This window comes from Marmota marmota, unplaced genomic scaffold, assembly GCF_001458135.2.
Source record: "Marmota marmota marmota unplaced genomic scaffold, marMar, whole genome shotgun sequence".
In the NCBI taxonomy this organism is placed as follows: domain Eukaryota; kingdom Metazoa; phylum Chordata; class Mammalia; order Rodentia; family Sciuridae; genus Marmota; species Marmota marmota.
In genome coordinates, this window is record NW_025999900.1 from 50978291 (window position 1) to 50994216 (window position 15926).

The 15926-nt window shown below is 35.5% G+C and overlaps 1 long non-coding RNA gene across 1 annotated transcript; it reads right to left on the reverse strand.

The window, feature by feature from the left end:
- Positions 1 to 8514: 8514 nt before the first annotated feature.
- LOC125615174 lies at positions 8515 to 14303 on the reverse strand. The gene is made up of 3 exons (XR_007345721.1): positions 14104 to 14303; positions 12159 to 12347; positions 8515 to 10160 (listed from the first exon to the last, which is right to left on the reverse strand). It is a non-coding gene; the product is annotated as an uncharacterized LOC125615174 (long non-coding RNA).
- Positions 14304 to 15926: the final 1623 nt, after the last annotated feature.

Sequence of the window (15926 nt, forward strand, 5' to 3'; positions counted from 1 at the left end):
GGAAGTATTAATCAATATTATAATATCAGGCACACCAGAGGGGAAAAAATATTAGGTAATTTGATTACTCCTTTCTTCCAAGTATCCAATTCTCTTTAAACTTTCTTACTGACATCACTCTTTATCTTTCCCATTAGATAAGGCATTGGTGTTAGCCAGGGAGATAATGGTTTTGTATGTGTAGCCCAATAAATAGAGCTTAAAAGTTTATTATCAAACATATTGCATTCTGCAATAAAGGTGATCTATGCCCCTGAAGCCCATTCAGCACATAGAAAAATGCTGAAGGATCAAGATGGGTGTTTGTCAACCTCCTGTTAAGGCAGATCTACACAGAAGGAAACATCAGCTTGTCAGAATACATTCTTCTTTCATTCTCAAATGTAAAATCAGTTCCAATTGAAAATGCTTTAGAGAACATGCTATGCAAATAGAATGGATTTAGAATTTACCAAATGAGTCAAATATGGTCTTTGTGTAAGAACCTTGATCTGGAACCATGAATTAAATCCTGAATAATAGTTCCATTAACTTCCTGAGAGCTCTTCCCTTTGCCACCTCATGCACCTTTCTCTTCAACATGAAGTTGCATCCTGGTGGCTAACAAGGCAATTGTGCTTCAAGTGTGCACTGTCTGACTTGTAAAGTGTTATTTAAAAGATTGAACCACTGATAAGAGCTGAACCTACATAACAGGAGCCAGGGCAGGTTCTTCTGCTTTAGTGTCTCATGGTTAGAAGACCAGGGTCAATGATAGCTTCACCTCATAATATTTTATTAAATAAAAGAAATTTGGCTTCAAGTCCATTTTAAAAGTAGAGGAGAAAAGGAAAGCAGTTGTTGTCTTTGTGAAAGTGAAGAATATTTCTACTTCTTTAAAATGCAACTTTAATAAGAATGAGTACCTCTCTGAAATATTCCTTCAGGTTACTTTTCTAATCTACATCAACTCTTTTGCACTGTAAGGAACTAGAGTTAGCAATCCCTGTCCTAATTAAACCAAAATTCAAGTGAAAGTTGTGTCCTGCCATACAGGAATTCTTCTTTCTTCCACTATGATCTTCTTGCTGAACTTCACATACAAACTATGCTATTTTTTTCTTGTTATTTATGCACTCAGTCCTTGGCATATCCTTTTCAATCCCTTTATCCTTCTGACATTGAAAGTTCCTTCCCTGCCAGGTGGCTTTCCATCTCCTCTTTGAAGCCTCAATCATATCCATGGTTGCTTGAAAAGCAATGATAAACAGGGTGGCTTTGTTCATATTGGTGACATATGTGCTATCTAATGTCTAGTCTCATCACACCATGAGCATTATGCACTGCATAGAACTTCAATCTCTGGGTGTCCTACCTCTTGTGAGCATATCTAACAATCTTTGATTCGTTGACTGATTCTTATTAAAAGACCAGAGACATTGTCAGACCTCTAAAGCTGTGTTAGCAAGTTTAGAGCAGGAAAGTCGTTCAGCACGCATTCTCTTCTTTATATTGTACTTTTTCTTCTCCCTCCCCACAGGTTGAAATGCCCTGCAGAGACTAAAGCATCCCACAGACACATCTTGAATCATTCTGGCAAATCACCTGGACTCAAACCCACATGCGTGGTACAAATTTTCTCTTCTCACAGACACTACAATGGGTAGTTGAACATGTGTAAACATATAAATCAACTGGAGAAAAGCAATCCTTAGGGATGCAGACTTCTCAGTGTGTTTTGAAAACATTCAGCAGGAAGATAATGCCACAGGGATTTCACTAGAGAACTCCATTTTATTTCTACAGCTTCTTGAGTAGCCAAGACTTAAATATTTGGCTTTAAGGGATTTACTCTTCACTACATGGCCTACTATGTTCAATGCCTGTCTTTTTGTAATACAGTGTCAAAAACAAGCTGTCAACTTCCTCTTTTAGAAAAGCACATCCTGTAGTTCTCATCTTTTGCTGAAAGGTTTTGTTCAGGAAAAGACCCTGCAAATCCCCTAAGATGAAGAACTTCCCACAACTCATAGGTTTGGTTTGACTCTTTGATCTGCAGAATCATATCATCTTTCTTACTGACTTTGGGTGTCTGTGAGGATTCTACCTCTGCTTTCAAACAGAAATCATTTGACATGTGCAAAAGAAAAAGAAAGAAAGAAAAGAAAAAGAAAAAAAAACCAGCCCCATTGAAGACCTCCCAAAAAGTTTGGAGTTCGGTTCCATGTGGTTTATTTTTATTCTTGTTTTACTCAAGCTGGTTTGCCTATTCCACTAGCATATGCACCATATGTGAGAGAAGACTGTTAAAAGCTCTTTTAAACAGAAATCCCAGGAAGGAAGAGATGAAACTAAACAGAAAGAAAATGAAATTAGCAGTTCTTTGCAATGTATGTTTAGAGGGGAAGGCTGACAAGAGAGGATTAATGTTCCTAAATTCTTGGTAGATACATTTATAGGGGATGGAGGTTTGAAGAGATAAATTTAAAATCATGTTAATTTTAGAAACCCAGATCCTTAAATGAAAGCCAAGCCTAAACAGGGAGACCTGCCTTGCTTTTCTGATACTTAGATTTGACATGGCATCCTCTCGTAGAATTAAAAAAAAAAAGATTGAAATCATCTGACATTTTCTTTTGTTCCTGAGCATATTGGAGATGTGAAGCCCATGAATATGGACTTCGAGATCCAGAAGAAGCCAGAATTTATCTAACAGCCCAATAAATCAGCACTTGTTGAATTTTTGCTTTATGGTCAAAGAGAGAAATCTTGCAATTCACTTCCTTTCATTTCTGCTTGTTAAAAGAGAGATGGAGAATCAATATTTAAGGAATTGGTGAAGATGAATAGTACTCAGTACTGAGGAGTCACTCATTAAGTAAGGTTTGTAATGGATTTTAGGTACAGTATATAATATTTTGTAAATGTCTATCATTTGAGAGAAGTCTTTTAGGGAATCATCATTGTGTGGTACAATGAATAGATTTAGCTTCAAGTTGGAAATTGAATGAAATACTCCAAACGCCATAAAGAAACTGAAGAAGAGGGTAACATGTGAATTTCCCAAGGTCATTCAGGTAAGTAAAGTCAGAACCAGAACCAAAAAATTGAATGTTACTTTCAACCTATATCTGATACACTTGACCAGTTTCCCTAACTGACTCTAAACACTGTGTCGGGAATGAGAAACAAACAAAAAGCAAAAGAAGAAAAAATTCATATCAGATATTGCTATGCCATGAGTTGAGTGTTTCTCTCCTCTCTGATATTCAGGTTGAAATTTATCTCCAATGCAACAGTATTAAGAGGTGTATCTTTTAGATAGTAATTGAGTTATGAGACCACCACCTTTACAAATGGTATTAGGTGCCCTTATAAGAAATTGCAGGAGAGAACTTGTCCCATTTTTTAATACTATATTGTAGAGTTAACAAGTCATACATCAAACCATCAAGTAGGGGCCACCACTACATCTTAGAGGACACTAGACACCAACTTGCATTTCTTAAAGGCTGATATCACAGGGATTTGGAATGCAAATCTGGAAGCCACACTGTCTGAGTTCCAAATTCATCTTCATCACTTTACTAGTTTTCAATTCTTATGCAATAAATTATCACTAACATAGTGATGGAAAATGCTGAACATTTGTTTCTAGTTGTTATGGTTTGGATTTTTTTTTTTTTTTTTTGTACTGGGGATTAAACCCAGGGTCACACCCCCAGCACTAGTTATTTTTCACTTTGAGACAGTTGCTTAGGGCTGTGCTAAATTGCTGAAACTGTTTTTTTTTTTTTTTCAATACTCCTGCCTCAAGCTCTAAAGCCATTGGGATTATAGGTGTGCACCTCTGAGCCCTGCAGTTTGGAATTTACATGTTTCCTTAAATCTAATGCATTGAAGTCTTGATTCCCAATGCAGTGCTGTTCATAGGTGGGGTGTTTGGAAGGAGATTGAATCATGGAGGCTGACTAATGAATAGATTAGTCCATTTATGGATTCATAACTTAATGAGATTTTTGGTAGAAGTGAAAACTTTAGAAGCTGGCGTCTAGTTGGAGGAAATAGGTCATAAGGGTCATGGCCTTGAGGTGAATATTGGTACCCTGGTCCCATTCTGTTTCTCCTTAACTCCCTGGTCACCATTAACTGAGCAGTTGTCCTCTGTCTTGTGCTTATGCAATGATGTATTGCCTTGCTGCAGACCTAAAAGCAACCAAGCCAAGGAACCACAGACTGAAACTTCTGAAATTGTGATTAAAAATAAACCTTTCCTCCTTTAGTTCCCTCACTCTCAGGTGTTCTCTCACTGTGACATAAAGCTGACTGCCACTCCAGTTCTTTTTGGTTTAGGAGTCCAGGCATGCTATGAAGGGGAACTCTGTTCTTAGTCTCCCAGTACTTGCCTAGGCTGTGTTGTCATCTGAAGCCCAGTGTCATCTTCCAAGGTTTTATCATTTGTTGGCAGAATTCTATTTTTGTTGCTATAGGACTCATGGTGGCTTGGTTCCTAAAGATCAGTAAACTGCTTACTTATAGGAGAATCCCAGTTCCTCTTTAAGAGTTTTCACTTGATTAGGCTCAGGACATCCAAGATTATTAACTCAAAATCAATTTATTGAAACTTAAATTAATCTAGTGTGGTGGAGCACAGCTATAATCTCAGTGACTCAGAAGGCTGAGATATGGGAGGCTAAAGCAGGAGGATCAAACATTTGAGACCAGACTCAACAATTTAGCAAGACCCTCAGTAACTTAGTGAGAACTGTTTCAAAATAAAAATAAATAAATAAACAAATAAAAAGGACTGGGGATGTAACCCAGTGGTAAAGCACTCCTCTGTTCAATCTCTTTTATCACATAACAAAATAAATCCTTAATTAATTTGGTAAAATTGTTCACTATTGCCATTTTCCACAGACCAGAAGCAAGTCACAAGTTTCACTCACACTCAAGAATAATGGGTTGTATAAATGCATGACTCATTGGTGACCAACTTGGGAAAGTCTGAACTTCCACGACACCCAACTTTGGGCAAGGTCTTTAACTTTTTTGAAGTCCGTATTTCCAAATTTGTAAAAGGGAACTGACAGTTGAAACTACCTCCTGGTATTATTTAGATATTGAAATGAGAACATTTATGCAGAACAGCACAATGACACCACATTCTCAGAAGGTGTTACCTGTCATTTTCAATAGGTATATTGTGCAGGAGGTAAATGAACCATTCTATACCAAATGTGAACTGTCATGAATTATTTTGAAAATAAGAAAGATTTGCATAATACATATTAATAGAGTATATACATGTGTGTATATGTACATATGTTTATGCACATATATGTATATTTATACATATATTTATGCATGAATATAAATATATTCATACATTCATATATCTCTCATGTAATATATTTATATATATCTCACATATATATTTAGTAGTCTTACCAAATCATTTATCTAAGGTCTTGCTTCAAGGTCAATTGTGTCTAGAAATGGATGTTAAGTTAATACATTACCTTCTTTTGAATTTCTTGTTGCAAAACTTTCAAATAAATGATAAAACTTCATTTATAAGAAGTTTATGTACTTGCTATAAGTATTTCCCAAACTGTTATATAAAACTCTTAATAGTAAACTCTTTTTATATGTATTAGGTTGTTAAAGGATTACTCAGACAAATAAGCCCAGAATATTACGGCTTAAGTATATTTTAAAATGTCTTCATCCTTGGAAGAATTTCGAAAATGTTGTTGAACACAGAACCCTACTTTCCCTTCCAGTGCATCAATTTCTCTCTAGAGTATATTTTCACACCAAAAAGAAAATTCTCAAATGCATGACTTTGATCACAACTATCTTTCCATTTTAGGTCCTGCCAATCTCTGTATGATGATTCATGAGGCTTTTTGTGTTTTGCACACTTTACTGGGTAACTTCTGTGTACCAGTTATAGTCCATAAGATATTTTGCTTTCTTCCTACAATGCTTCCAGGAAAGAAATTATCCAGATTTTATTGTGTGGAGTCTGAGGGAGACCAATCTACTTAGCATGATCTATTCTTTAGAGGATGCAATCATTGCACTCAACTCTTTGCAATTCTGTGTGATTTCCATCATGCCACTGATGGCTTCCTAGGCTGAAAGACATGGACTAGGGTGGCCAAACACTCAGATACACTAACATAATTAATATAACTAATAAAAGCATTACCCCTTGCTCAAAGGGTGTGGGAAAATGTGTTTGACCTCTTGAGTCATAAATACTTGATGCTGTGAGAAGAATTTTTTGCATCCCAGATCCCACTAAAAACATTCTAAATGTCCAATCTATTTTCCTATGAATGATGTCTGGCAAAATTTACCCTTGCAATGAGAAAGAGTATGAAAAACTCTGAGTAAACAAGTCTTCAACTTTGACAATCTTCATATTTAATAAAATAAGTATATTGTTTTTTGAAAATTTTTTAAACATAGGACTGGCTTCCAATAAAGAGAAAATGAAAAAGAAATTTTAAAAAGTGCCATAAATAAAAAAAAAATTGGATGTCTCCCACTGTCCCAAATATAGCTTCGTGCAGTTGCGCCTCCCAACTTTACTTTATCAATCAACAGTTGACTGCTGTAGAAATTTTAACCTTTAATCATAATTTTAATTTTCATCTCTTCTTTACATGTTAGGCACTCTCATGTAAATTTTTGTTTATTTGTTTGTTTGTTCATTTTGACAGTAATGGGAATGAACACACAGCCTTACACATGCTAGGCAAATGCTCTCCCAGTGTGCTGCCTCCCGAATCCAACTTCATTAGGCATTCTTGAGGGTTCACTTTCAGCTCAAATAATCAGTATGAAAACTTGAGTGGATGGAAGAGCTCATAATTATTTATTTGTGGCTTAGAATAACCTGAAATTTGCTTCAATTCATGCCAGGGACAGTTATGTTCTTTCTTGTCATTTTTTTTTATTATTTATTTATCTAATTTTACTGTTCTTTTATCTTTTCACCTATTTGTTTGAATTACCTTCTAATACAATATATATGATAGTTTTTTTTTTAAAAAAAAAAAAACATTTTACTTATTTAAGTAAAAAATTCTTACTAACATCAACTTGTTATAATGATTATCAACCTTGGTCTTGCCCTCAAGATCAGTTCAATTCAATAGAAATTCCTGCAATGGGTAAAATGTTCCACACTTTCTTCACTGTCTGGTAGAGTAGCCACTAGACACAGGGGGTTATTGAGGCCCATAAAATGTGACTAGAGGTATCTGACCAAATTCATTTAAAATTTCATTTTACTTTAACTTCATTAACTTTGTTAACTTGAACTTGAAAAGCCACATATGGCTAGAGGTCTCCATGTTGGAAAACACAGAATTGTACTTGTAATATGTTTTCTTTATTATCATTTCTATCAATTAAGGTGAAGCTTGTCTCTGTGTAATAATTGACTAAATAATGTTAGATTCCTCTTTCTTTCTTTTCTTTCTATTTAATTATATTTGCTGTTGTTGGTGGTGGTGGTGTGGGGGATTAAACCTAGGGATGCTTAACCAATGAGCCACATCCCCAGATCTTTTATTTTTAAATTTTGAGACAGGGTCACTTTAAGGTGCTAAGAGCCTCACAAAGTTACTGAGTCTGACTTTGAATTTGCAATTCTCCTGTCTCAGCCTCCAGAGTTGCTGGGATTACAGGCATGCACCAGGACACCCAGCAGGAGTTCAGTTTCTTTAAGGCCAAAATGTCAGAGGAAATATGCCTAAAGCAGTAGGAAGAAGGGGTAGTATTTCAGGGATGTCAGAGACCCTGGCTGCATGTAACATTGGTTCTACCATTTGTGACCCCCTACTTTCTGGACTACATTATAAGCCTGAATAGATGGAGCTCCTCTGTCTACCAGAAATTAGGCAGAGACTCAGAAGAAAATAAGATGTGATATCCCACAATCTTTTAAGTCTCATTTCCAGGCCCCCAGAACCTGGAACCAGCAATTCTGTTTACATGCTCATGTTCATAATCAGTGTCAAGATTACACTTAAATATAAAAGACAAATGAGAATAAAGTTTTAATTCTTTGCAGGCATTTGTTCAGAAAAAGAAATCATGGGTTTTACTGCTATGGAAAGAGGGAAAAACATGGAAATGACTATCACTCTCTCCTTCATTATTTAATTAAAAAAATAAAATAAAACTTAAAAAAAGGACACGGTATCTGTCTTTCAACTGGTTGCTGAGAGAAGCAGACTACGAGAAAAGTCCTAAGAATAAAAATTTCCACTCAATGAAATTACTTAAGACCACTTCCATTTTATATTTACAAAGATGAATTTGTAAACAACTATATTTATTTGTCAGCATTTCAAACTCTACACTTCTTTTGATGTTACTTTGAAAAAGTTCATGAATATCTCAATCTCTCCTAGATTATGGGCTATTTTATTCAATACACATGTACAAACACCTCAAGTAGTTTTTTTTTTTTTTCTGAGTTCCAACAACAGCTACAACTATAGTGCCTAAAGAACAATTTCTATTCTTTTTTATAAATCGGAAAGCAACTTGAATTAATGCAGAAAAACAATGCTAGTCCTCACTAATTGAAGTGTTATATGTAGCTTTTCTTTCTTTTTTTTTTCTTTCAACTATCAATTGTTCTGAAATTTTCTGACTGTTTTGAGAATCCTCTGAGTCTCTGGTACTCCAGGTAAGACTCACTAACAGGAGGTTTCCTCTGAAATGTGGAGGAAAGTACAGAAACTGTGAGAAAGGATTTAGAAATCTTTATGAAATGTTGACAGAGGAAAAATGTCATTTGGACCTAAAAATAAAGACTGGAAACTCACGTTCTACATATCTTCTTAGTTTTTCTAGTAACTTTTACTGTATTTTTTACAAAAGTAATGGTCTTTGATATATCCGGAATTTAAGTAAAAAATAGAAATCTTGTTCACCTCAGATAGATTTAGAAACAAATCTCTGAGCCCCACTTCCCACTTTTCTTTTCTGCCATGGAATACATTTTTCCAGCAATGTTTGCGTTGTAACAACAACCACGAGCAAAGGCAGTCACTATCATTGTTTTATAAATGTTAAAAAAGGGAAAAAAAAAAAAAAACAGAAAACACTCTCTGCAAATAACCAAAAATCCCAGTACAAACACTCCTGTCTTTCATGCTGCAAGAACAGTACCCTTGTCCTGTCTCTGTCCTAAGGAATGTGCCAACCAGCTGGTCAACCTTGTTTAACTTGGGACTTAATCTGAAAATTGCAATAGGGATGGGAAAACCCAGATTAGCTGGAATGTGATTGTTATACAGGTTTTGTTTGGTGTTTTTACACATTCAAATAGCAGTGTGGAAAGAAAGCTCACAGGGCTTGCTACTTGGCAAAGGGAGACACACTACCAATGCGTGCCCTAGTTTCCGGACCACATCACAGCCTGCAATCCACCCTCTGTTGACTCATCCCACCACCAATTAAACATATGTAAGTCCCAGAGACCTAGAACTCCCACAGAGGGCTTCTGCATAGGCCACATTTCTCATTATCACTCACAGTTTAGTATTCCCTCACTCAAACCCTGAAATAAATTTAAGGAGAACAAAAGACAGCAAGCCTTGAAACATCTCTAAAGACACTAAAGCAAAAAAAAACACAAGGTAAAATGGAACAAGTCTATCAAAATATTTCCATTGGAGTTCAAGGGTAATGAATTTATATTTCATAATCTAGAAAATCCCTCTCCTCTGTGCTCTTTTTCAGATGAAATTCATACAGATGGAATATTACAAAAGTAATTTTTCAAATATAACTTTTTGTTGTTGTTACTTTTTTAGTTTAGGATAAAAGTGAAAGAACATTAACTCCTCCACGTTATAATCAAGTCACTGGAGAAACTGACTCTAATTAGTTTTACAAACTGTCTTACCATATCTCAGGTTCCATCTTACCCTGCGTACAAAATAGGATGCAAGCTTGCTGTGTTAGCTTTTCATAGCTGTAACCAGAATATCCCACAAGAACAGCTTAGAGGAGGAAAAATGTATTTTGGCTCATGGTATCAGAGGTTCAGTACATCGTTGGCTGACCCCAGTGCACTGGACACAAACTGTGACTGAACATCATGGCTTTATAGTGTGGCAGATAAATACTGCTGACCTCAGGGTGACCTGAAAGCAGAGAAAGACAGCAAGAGAAAGGGGGTTCAGGAAAGATAAACTCTTTCAAGGGTAGGCCGCTAATACCTACCTTATCCAGCCATGGCCTCCCTTCTTAGAATTACCACCCCTTTAGTTCTTTCAAATTATTAATCCAGCAATTAGATCAAGCCACTGATTAGGTTACAGTTCTCATAATCAAATCATTTCACCTCTGAACATTCTTACATTAATACACCTCATATCTGAACCATAATAAGTTGTCTAGAATGTTTTGCTTTCCTTGTTCTAATTGAGTTTGGTGAGGAAAATACTGTCCTCTTCATCCTGGTGTTCTCAGAACATTGCACAGGGAGTGGCTCATAGAAAGAACTCAATGAATATTTTTTCTAATTGAAAAAATTTCCTCATCCTCTCTTGCTATTCACATGGTTAGATAATTGCTTCTGGGCCAGATGGTTTGTAGAGAGCTTCTTCCAACACTTTTTGCTCCAAATTATTAAAATAAGTAATGGTGCATACACACATACACACGCGCAAACAACCCAATTTGTTAGATGTGAAGAAAGAAAAACGATTTTCTCTTCCTCTCTTGGTAGCAGAGGATAATATCTCCATAATCTAGGCATGTTTTTTATAAGAAAAGGTTGTCACTGGCAACAAAGGCAATGTTAATGAATTGTTAACATCAAGAACATGAGGCATAGACATCCATTTTTAGTTTCTTAATTTATGGTGCAAGAGGTATTTCAAAGTGTCCTTGGGACTGCAAGCTGTTTATTGCAAGTGTAGTAATTCCCTCCTTTTATGGTATATTCTTTCCTATCTCTACATTCTTGTCCATTAGAATCAGGTAGCTTTTAGTCTGGTACATTTTCCCAAAAGCAATTTAAAAAAATCAGAGAAAGAAAACATCTTTCTTGCGGCTTATTTCATTGAAAGATGTAGTAAAAGAACAAGATATGCAGCTAATTTTGGCCCACATATTTTAACTTAAATAGGGAGAAGCATTTATTAAATCACACTATTATTCTGGATGAGTCACTTGCACCAGTTAATATTTATTTTTGATTCACGATATTTTGAGTTGCAAAATTCTATTTGAACACTGACCATTAATTTGATCTCAGATTTTTCCAATCAATATTTTTTGAAAGGAAGTGGGAGTGAGACACGAACAAAACACATTCTCCAGAGAAAGAAAAAAAAAAACCATTCTAACAGTTCTGTTCGCTTTAAACCCAGCCCAAAGAGTAGAATGTTCAATTCAATGTTAATTCATACATTCAAAACAATCAAATTAATTTAATACCTGGTTAAAATTATAATTCATATACATAATGTGAGTGATTTTTGTGTTATTTTTAACACTTTAACTGACTTGGTTTTCTTTCTAGATTTTTGTATGCCTGCAAGTGGAGGGTACCATTTTGTTTTCAGGCAAGGAGTAAGGCAAGGAGAGATGGTAGCTCCCTATACCACTTGGCAACCTTCAAAGTCAGTGCTCAGAAACACCCTGCTAACTGACATCCTAACATACAATGAACACCAAATAATTGTTCCATAAATGATGTTGGCAAAAAAATATTTAAGTTTGTCTAATTATTTAAGGCTTTTATATTCACTTCTGGCTGAGCAATATCTCATCCATAAAGTTGCACTATTCACTAACAGAGGGAATTACTGGCTCCCTTATAGTCCAGAATCATAAAAATATTGTTATTTATCTAAGGAATTAATAATAATATAAGGTAAAAAATCATGTGCAATAGTTTCATTCTGCTTAATTACAATTTTTTTCTACTATTATTCAATTGGCACTTCATCCATTTTTTTTTTCACTTATTTTTGCCTCAGTTTTACACCTTCAGGAAACATGGGGAAATGAATGGCATGCTCTTCAGAAATTCATGAAGATTATGGGAAATGCATGAACGTGTTTAAAACACTGTAATAAAGTAATCCCTCACAAGTGTTTGGCATTAAAAGTGCTGCTGATGCTCACCTTACCTTACTTTTTTAGGATCTTGAAGTCCTCCATGCCCTCTCCTCTATTAGGTGAAAGAAAAGGCCTGGTCTCAGCCTTCATTTCTGTCACACATGTGATTGGAAGATACTGTGACATCCAAAAAGCACTCCTGAAGACACAGTCCAGTTTTCTCCTGGGTTCATCCTTTCCAAACTGAGCACTTTGGACCACTGTAAGTCAATAGTAAGTAAATCACAGACTACATGCAATATGCTCTTTTCAGTTGTTGCTTTGTTTTTCATTTATAAAATAAGACTTTTAGTATGATTCTATTAGAACAATGTGTTGCTTGCTGAAAGAGAAGACTTATGAACATTTATTTGACTTATTGCTTTATACTCTCAGATCTTTCTTGGGATCTGCATAACTGCTGTATATTCTTCAGTGTCTCATAAAACCATGTGTAGGAATTTTTGCTTTAGCATTTTGTTACGTCCTATACCGAAGGACACTATCAAAAAGTCCTATTAAACTTTATATTACATTCATTTGAGGTGCTGTTTATTAAACACCAGAACTCACTTGATATGTCAGATGTCTTTTGAAAAGTTTACATATTTAGTTCAAGTTACCCTCACTACAGCTCCCAGAGGTAGGCCGAGATGTCATTGTTCTTCCTTCATATATAAAGAAACTGAGGATCAGGGAGATAAAGTATCTTGCTCAACCAGAAAATGAGGAGGCCAGTATGCAAATTCCATTAGCTTTTCAGGGTTGAAAATTATCCCCCCAAAATTCATGTCTACCAAGAAACTCAGAATGTGACCCAGTTGGGAAATAGGGTCATTACAGATATAATGCATCAAGATGATATCATACTGGGTTAAGGTTGCTCCTAATCCAATGACTGATTTTCCTTAAGAAAATAAATCAGAGGCACAGAATGTATCAGGGAAGAGAAGCGTGGGAAGACAGAGACAGAAATTGGAGAGATGCTGCTGCAAGTCAAGGAATGCCACGTATTGCCAGCAACACCAGATGCTGGGAAGAAGCAAGCAGATTCTTCTGGTGCCTACGGAGCAGGCATGGCCATCTTACATGTTGATTCCTGACTTCTGGCTTCCAGATCCTACACAGAATCAAATCCTAGTGCTTTATGTCCACCAGTTTGGGGTAATTTGTTACAGCAATCCTAAATACCTGATACATGTATGTACAGAAATACCAAGAAAGCATTTTCTATATTATGAACATTTTCAGTATAAGTTTAATCGCTAATATTTTCAGTGTATTCTGTCAAATTTGTTTTGTGGATTTGGGGATGGCAATCATTCTATTTCCTTTGTCCGGAATCTAATAGAAATTACAGTTATTTATTCAATAAAAATATATTGAGTATTTCTTACCAAATATATACTAAATGCTGATGATGAAAAAAATTAATTAAGATGTGATGATCCCTGACTTCAAGAATTTTAACAAAATAGAGGAGATAAAATCCTAAATATTGTAGTATATGAAGAAATACAATCTATTATTTAGCATTTAAAAAAAACATTTTGTATTCTCCTATATACACCTTAAAACCAAGATTTTAATTATTTAATCAGCAAAAAAAAAAAGATATATCAGGCTGATTCTCTGTGGATTGATGAGATCCCACTCAAACAGATTGCAGCATATCAATGAAATTTCTCTATCCCAAATCCCATGCACACCCTTCCAAATGCAAATACATTAGTTTGTTCTTTTGTCTTTTCTTAGCCTCGCTGATGCACAGTTTTAGCTTTTCCTAAATGAAATGGAGTCCTATTTTGTCCACTGTTCATCCCCAGGAAAACAAAATGAGAATAAATCCTGCAGTAGTTAATGCTCCACTTTTTAAGGCACTCATTAAAAATAAACAGTAGAGAGAGGCAATTACTGTTAACAAACACGGGCATAAAAAACACAAATAAAGGAACATTAACATGAAAAAATAATTACTCAATCTTTCATCCAGATGCCTTTGTCAGCTCCACACGATGACACTAACAATTCAGTGAGCGCTTGTTGCCGGCTGCAGTTCATCTGTTCAATGTTTCCCCCTCTCGTGTCTCACAGGAAGAGAAAAATGATCAGCAATGTCAGTGAATTCTACTAAAATCTACTTAAAATACGGCACTGACTCCTCTGTTTTTCCTTTCTTTTTGTGAGTTTTTCAGATTTTATGTTTCTTATGAATACAAACTGGTGGCGGAAAAAATTATCATAGTGACAGCTGCTTTATTAATGGGTATAAGAAGTGGTAAAATAAATTTTCTTTTCAAGGATTCAGTGCTTGATAGAGGAAGGATTTGAATGTGGAAAAAAGCATAAAGAAAAATATGCTAAGTCTATTTCATCATCCCCAGAAAATGACTTTGCATTTAGGTGACTTGGCATATTTTATAATTAAGTCCCAAAAGTTAAGTGTATATGCGTGCGTGTGTGTGAATGCATGTGTGTGTATCTTTAGGTAAAAAAGAAACAAGAAATGTATTAATGTTAGCACCTCTTTCTGGAAAAAAAAAATAGGAGGTGTGTTTTTTTGGTCCATTTGATAAGTTCAGCACATTGAACTTGCTCTGACCTCACAGATGCAGTGCTGATAAAGTTTGACATTGTCATACTCAGGGTTTAACCTGCCTACCCTGCATTAGAATCATCTTCATTGCCACATCCCAATGCAGATCTTCCTGTAAGAATACAACTCTTGCATGAGTCCCCAAGTGATACTAACTCAAGATTTCTTAAAAATTGTCCATTAAAATATCATCACCAGGGGTCAAGCCACCAGCATTTACTACCAAATTACAAAAGTCATCTTGAACACACTGCATGACTTTTTAAAGCCTGAATTGTCTCCCCCCAAAAGGAGATTTGGAGAAAGTGATCTTCAACATTTTTCTGATGTTCTTTGGTACTGAGGAATCAACCCAAAGTTGCATATGCCTTCAACCCAGCCCTCTGCCTACTCTCCGGATCCTCTTGACAGCTAATGAGCAACTTTACTGGAGAAAGCTGGAATCTCATCATCTGTGCCCTAGGGCTGCAACTGCTTGGAGTAGCAGATGGATGAGTAAACCTACACATTACATCAAAATCTAAATGTTTATACAGAAAAATGCCGGTCACTCTATATGCCAGTTTGACTTAAACCCACAATATATGGTAATTGAAGCTTTTTAAAAGAAAAATATACTTTGCACATGGTTCTATGAAAGAAGTCTATGTACAGTCAAATAAACATCAGCAGTGCTCCAACAAAGCACTTTGGCCATCTTATCATTGCATGGTTTGTCAGATATTCTCCATGTAAGACGAAAAAAAGAACAGAAATTGAGTTTGAATCCTGTCTAAGCAATTTACCATCTTTGTGACCTTGAGAAGTTACTTCTTCTCTTGCAGCTTCATCTATAAATCAAGAATTATAGTACATACCTTGTGGCAGGATATAGTACATACAGATAGTCAGAGATGGCTCAAAAACAGCAGACCATCAATGAATGATGGCTATTATTGTTGCTCTAAGTCTCTGATATGGTAAAAATAAATAAATAAATAAATAAAAGAGTTAACGTGTAACTCTTTTATTCAATTGTGGCCCAAGTAATAGTTTAATTTTTCAGAGACACAAAGACATTATGCAAAAGTACTACAGCAGATCAGACTGTTCTTCTCAGCTTCATTTAGTTGTCATCTGCTAGGTGAGAAATTAATTTTTGCATCTTTTCCTTCAGAATATTGAACTATAAAATCATCCGGTAATTTCCTATCGTTTTTATTAC